The following is a 6,310-nucleotide window of genomic DNA, read 5'->3' on the forward strand; positions in this document are numbered from 1 at the left end:
ATTGGATGCTTCAAGGGAAAGTGGCATGGAACCATTGGAACTTCAAGGGAAATTCTTGAAGGGCATGACCTACTTGCAACCCTTGGCATCACAAGTAAATTGTTAGTCGTGGTACCCTTTGAAAATCAAGGGAAGTTCTTGAAGGACACAACTGGCTTGGCACCCTTGGAATGACAAATAAACTATTAGGCATGACACCCTTGGAACTTTGAAGGGAAGTTCTTGAATGGCATCGTCAACTTGGCACCCTTGGGATCACTAAAAATAAACTAATACATATAATCAAGATATCAAAATCCTACTATTCACATAAAGTGGCAAATGATGTTAGAATCGGCAATTAAATCAAGAATAAAACTTGGGGTAGATGGAGAATAGGAAGAAATAAAAATATTTCACCTTGAAGAAATCTACCCTTCCCATGTTGAAAAATATTAGGTAGATAGTTTTCATGAGTGATTTATTTAGGTAAAAGGTGGGAAAAGAGACATAGAGTTAATTATAAAGATTAATCATAAAATAGTTAATCTTCATTAAGAGAAGAGGGTGGTGAATTAATATGAGATAAATAAATTAAAATTAGATAAATTTAAAGAACCTCCCTGTGGAAAGATACAACACAAGAATATCCATCTAAGAGGAAAATTGAGTTAAATTAGGAGGTAGTTAGGGGACCAAATCTTAGACGTATTTGTTGACTTCAGTAATTAACACAAATGGAGGAGTAGAAAATGGGATCAAGACACAAATAGGAGAAGAAATAGGAAGTCTTATTAGGGTGTGGAAAAATATTATTTTTAAATTAAAATTTAAGTAAATAATTTTGGAGAGCCTTGGCGAGATGGTGACACATGGGTGGGTGAATAATCAAACTTTTGGATTAATAAAAATAATTAATTATGTATGAAGTGTTAAGTGTCACCTATGAAGTCTCCTATAAAAGAAGGGGCAAGCCATGAGCAATAAACTCTTTGCTTACCCTATTCCTGGATAGATGAGATTATGTCATTGTGAGTGACTACGGGCTATAGTTGAGTTTGGTGAGGTAGAGGACTTTAGAGAGGGGACTCGTGAGACAAGGAGTGCTCACCTCTATGAGTTAGCATACTTCGTCCGTTGTACAACATCATTACAACTCGGGGGTCTATGAGGAAGAAGAGTACCTAAGGAGTAGGTTGGGAGGTCAACCGGTGGTCACTACATTCAGTGAGAGCACATCAACATTCACACTTGGAGGCGGACAACAACAAGGGATTGCAAGTAGTGGCAAGGTTGGTCCATAGTTAATAGAATATAAAACTGATGATATGTGTAATGTAGTGAAATTCATGGATGTTTGATGTGAGTTCTTTAATGTTTATTAGTTGCCAATGGTTATCTACTTGTGTTTTCATTCCTAGTTTATCTTTTAAGATAAAAATGGGTTGGTCCCTAGACTTGGTATTAGAGCCAAGTTCAATAAAGTGGAACCTTAAACCTGTTAAGATTTTTTCTAGCAGTAATTTTTCTATCATCTCATAGCTCCATAATTTTGTCCATATCCCCAAATGATATTAATTTTTGTTACAGTTGCCTCAATCATATCATTCATATTACTTTTATATGGTTGGATAACTTAAAAAAATCAAATATCACTTTCATTTCAATATATTAACTAAAATTTATTTATTTATTTTATAAATGTTCAGAAAAATAAATCAGGCTTATTATAGAGTAATGATAAAAAGGTAAATGATTTTCATCATCTACGTGATCCATATTTTGTTACGAATTCACATCACACCCAGATGTAAATGGATAATGGATTCATAATGCTTACACCCCTAGATATATCACCCCAAGGTGCTTCAAAATTCTGTAAGTGGGTCCATGCAAATTTAAAACCTAAATGCCCATAAAATATAGCGTGACACTTTTTGTGATTGGCATTGCCTACACCATCCTTTAAAAAAAAAAAAAAAAAACATGCGGTCTACCGAAAACAATTCCCTCAATTGTATTATCCTCGTTTATTCTTTTCATGAAGGCAGTGGCTGCTTCTTCATCTTAATTGTGTGCATTTACCACCTCCCTTAAAATGACTAAAGTCTGCAAAACTTTTCCGATCTTATTGCCAAGATTTAAAGCCTCTAATGTTGAATATGTTTCATTAGAAGTAGAATCTGCAATGTCCTCAGGATTTGTTTTTAAAGCGCATTTTGGCAAACTCCCTTTTATGACTATGACTACATTTAACCGTAGTAGTTTCATAGATGAAAAAAAAAAAACCACTAGCGGTGCCGATGAGGAGCACCAAAGGTGGGTACCACCCTTCAGGTATAGGAGTGCTCAAGGGTTTCCATACCATTGGAACTGGAATTGCCTAGATATCCACTGATAGAGTTACATGAAAATGGCAAAGAAATGGAATTGGATTTGAATGCCTTGAGAAATGAGCATCTGTGTGAACTGTTAGGCCTTCTGAGGAGTTGTTTAGAGGTCGGGGATGAAGGGTGTAGTTTGTTAGCGCGTAGGTCTCATGGCTAATGTTGAGAAATTTTGGCGTGAGAGAGGCTAAAATATAGAGAATAATTCAAACATGCAAGTAATTCTGCAGGTAACATATTCTTCAAAATTTTTGGCTTTTAAAAGTCGACTGGAAAACAACAAAAAGTATTTTTGAAAAATAGAAAAGGACAGGGCCCTTTTTTTTTTGTTTGTTTAAAAAGAAATGTGCATCAATACTGATCAAAACGAAGTGGAATATTTACATTCAATGCATATTATAACTATTATTTTCACTTATTGGTGAAAAAAAACGTCGAAGCGGTGTTGCTTGATCATGTGAGTAACTAGTTGAATGCGTGCTTTTGTGGTAGAAGGAGAATATAAGAATAACAAAACAATTCTGATTTGGCATTCTTAGGTGGCTGATGAGGAATAGGAAATCTTTCAATTTAATTATTAAATGGCATATTAAGAAATATTTAAAATAAAATAAATGAGGAACCATTGGGTTGATCCTTCCTTTTTTATTCATCGTTATTTTATTTTAAATATTTCTTACTATAGTAAAGTAAACATGGTAAAAAATGTGAAGTAAATATGTTTATTTCTCATTTATTTTATTTTAAAGATTTGTTAATATAGTGAAGTAAACATGGTAACAAATTTAAGCTTTGATTCATTTAGTTGAGAAGCTCATTCTACACCCCAGGGCAGAGTGTAATTATATCAACATTCAATCTCAATTTGACATGTGTCTCATTTAAAACAAAAATAAAATATTCTCTAAATAGAAAAGTAATGTCAACTAAAATAAAAAACAAAAATGAATATGCATGTTTAGTTAGTATTAATTAAAATCTTTATAAAACATTAATAATCCCTTGTTATTGATATTACAACCAAATGCAGTAAAAATTTCACTCACTCTCAATAATAAATAAAATATATTTCACCCACTCTCAATAATAAATAAAATATTTTGATGTCCACATGACGTAATATAATTTTATATCAACTTTTAAAAGGCATAAAGTAATTAGAAGTAAAAAAGTGTGAGTAAGATGTTTAAATTTATACTTTAAAAAAATATTTCGACATGGATTTTAAAGAAAATATTGTAATGTTGTATATAATAAAATATTCAATGTTGAAAGAAAAATAAATTAAAAGTTAAAATATAAAATAAAAATATCGACTACTTCCTAATAAGAATAACAAAGATTATGTATATATCATGTAAAGAAATTGAAAAAATAAATTAATTAAAATGTTTTAAGTAATTTCTCTATTTTATGTTGTGGTTTTTTTTACGTATATTTTTTTCGTGTGTAGTAGCATAATATTTGGGAAAAAATAATGTTTAGCGTTAATTAAATTTTAGCATATCTATATATATATACGACCTCAATCGAATTTTAAATAACCCCAACCTAAATTCTGTTTGGTGGTAGGAAAGGAAAAAGAGATTTTCAAAATAAATCGTGATTAAAGTCATTTGGAGAAAGGAAAAAAATAAATTAATTAAAATTTTCGAATGGAATGATGTCAAGTGGTGTGTCGACAACATCCAAAAAAAACAAAGGAAGAGACAAAGCTCATGCACCATACATGATTCCCTTTTGCACTGTTTGGAATGCCACTGCATATTCCAAGAAATTATTGATAAATCATTTGACATCACAGATGTTGGATGTGGGGTCCACTTTCATGAACGCATCTACCACACTACCGAAAACATTAATATATACTGATTTTCTTTCATTTATAGAATGGTTCAAAGCACGTCGAAAACCTAAATTTACGTTCAGTTCATTTCATTTATAGAATTTTACACTAGACACTTACCGTCATCTGCTACAATCCTGATTTCAGTAGTTTCACGACCCCATATATTTTATCTAGATTATCTAAAGGAAGTAGAAAAACATTGTCAGAAATCTCAAAGGAATCATTTCATTCGTTTGTAAGGAAAGATATTCCATGATGCATCATTGGCAAAGCCTTGTCAGGAATTTTAGAGATCTTCGCTTCTCCCTCCAACATCCTCACTAACTCCACCATTCCAGGTCTGAACACCACCATAACATGGGCGCATGTAATACCCACCAAAATAAATCTCTCCATAAATATCTCGACCCCATTCTACCTGATTTTTTCATCTCTTATTTCAATGGTCCTTCTTTCACTGGCACCCATGCCCACTCTGTGATGAGATAATAGGAGGTCAACTTTGTAGTGGTGTCCAGAGATTTTCTATCGCTCATGATCTCCAACAGCAAAACCCCATAGCTATACACATCACTTTTATATGTGAGTTTTCCATAGAGAGCATATTCGATGGCTAAGTAGTCGTGCATACCTACTACCTTTATTGTCAAACAAGAATCTCCTGTATCTTCTTTAGTCATGATCCTCGCCAAACCAAAATCGACAACATCAACATTCATATCGTCATCTAATAGAATGTTAGTGGCCTTAATGTCTCTGTGATAAATTGCAGGCTCAATTCTGTCGTGGAGATATGCCAACCCCTTAGAAGAAGCCAATCACGATATTCTTACACTACAACCAGCTCAAAGGTTGGGCCATGGACTTTCCTCCAAATATATGGTCATCCAAACTGCCATTGGGCATGTAATCATATATCAAAAATTCTTGATACCCTTCCATTTCGACGTTGGCTATGCAGTAGCCTCTCAAAATGACGAGATTCATGTGCCTCGTGTTGTTGATGATCTCCACCTTGTTCAGGAATTCGAAATCCCTTTCCAGACTGTAGTTTCTGATTCTCTTCACCATGATCTATTGACATTCATCAAGCGTCCCTTTGTACGATGTACTGAATCCCCCTTCGCCGATGAGATTTTCGACACTTAAATTATCGGTGGCGATCTTGATCTCCTGATTTCTGAACCACATTGTTTCGGTGTTGGGTTTCACGATGGACTTCAAAAGTTTTTTATTATGCATCATGAATCCCCTGTACAAAGACTTACAATTCCTCCTCCTCACCCACAAACCGTAGAGAAGCCCAAAAGTGCAAATCAGGAGGGTTGCGACAACGCCGAGGATTGTAGGCTAAAACTAGTTGTTGCGACGAGGTTTGGACGAAGGGCGGACAAAGAATAAACTAAACAATATTTGGGCTCTTGGGACCAAATTCATTGACCACTCCAGTGACATACAACATCGTGAAATAGTATTGCTTGTTGCTGTACTTGTCAAATTTTTGTACATGTCCACTATTGTACAAATGAAGGAAATAAAACAGAGAAACAACAAGACAAGAAACCGAATGCCAAACTGAATTTTAGATCGGACTGTTTTGATTCAACAATGAGTTTCACCGCTATACATTCCATGGGCAAATGCCTGTTATATAGTTACAACTAATTAACCATTACAGACTTATTCGTTACAACGAACTGACTATACCTAAATTTGCTAAAACGACTAAAATCGTTGTCAAACTAACAAACTCCACCTTGACAACAATTTTCCCATTCATCATCTTTCCTGCAAGCCAAGAGAAGCTAAACACCACCGCAGCTTCTCTACTATAACTGGCTTTGTGAATATGTCTGCACAATTTTCTCGTGTATGGACCTTTTTAAGAGCTACTTTTCCGCCATGGATCACATGTCTCAGAAAATGATACCTTACATCAATATGCTTGGTTCTGCTATGATAGGCAGGGTTTGTAGCTAAGTGAATAGCGCTTTGACTGTCACAAAGTACATTCACTTTCTCTTGCGTCCTTCCAATCTCATCGAGCAAACCCTTTAACCAGATTGCTTCTTTACTGGCATCTGAAGCAGCTATA

At 34.3% G+C, this 6,310-nt stretch overlaps 1 pseudogene; it reads right to left on the reverse strand.

Annotated features, from left to right (window-relative positions):
* Positions 1-4,649: 4,649 nt before the first annotated feature.
* LOC149265147 (putative receptor-like protein kinase At1g11050 pseudogene) lies at positions 4,650-5,286 on the reverse strand (annotated as a pseudogene).
* Between the last annotated feature and the right edge of the window lie 1,024 nt (positions 5,287-6,310).

This window comes from Pinus tabuliformis, chromosome 6 (assembly GCF_031772625.1).
Source record: "Pinus tabuliformis cultivar Carrire ecotype Pingquan chromosome 6, CPIR1, whole genome shotgun sequence".
In the NCBI taxonomy this organism is placed as follows: Eukaryota; Viridiplantae; Streptophyta; class Pinopsida; order Pinales; family Pinaceae; genus Pinus; species Pinus tabuliformis.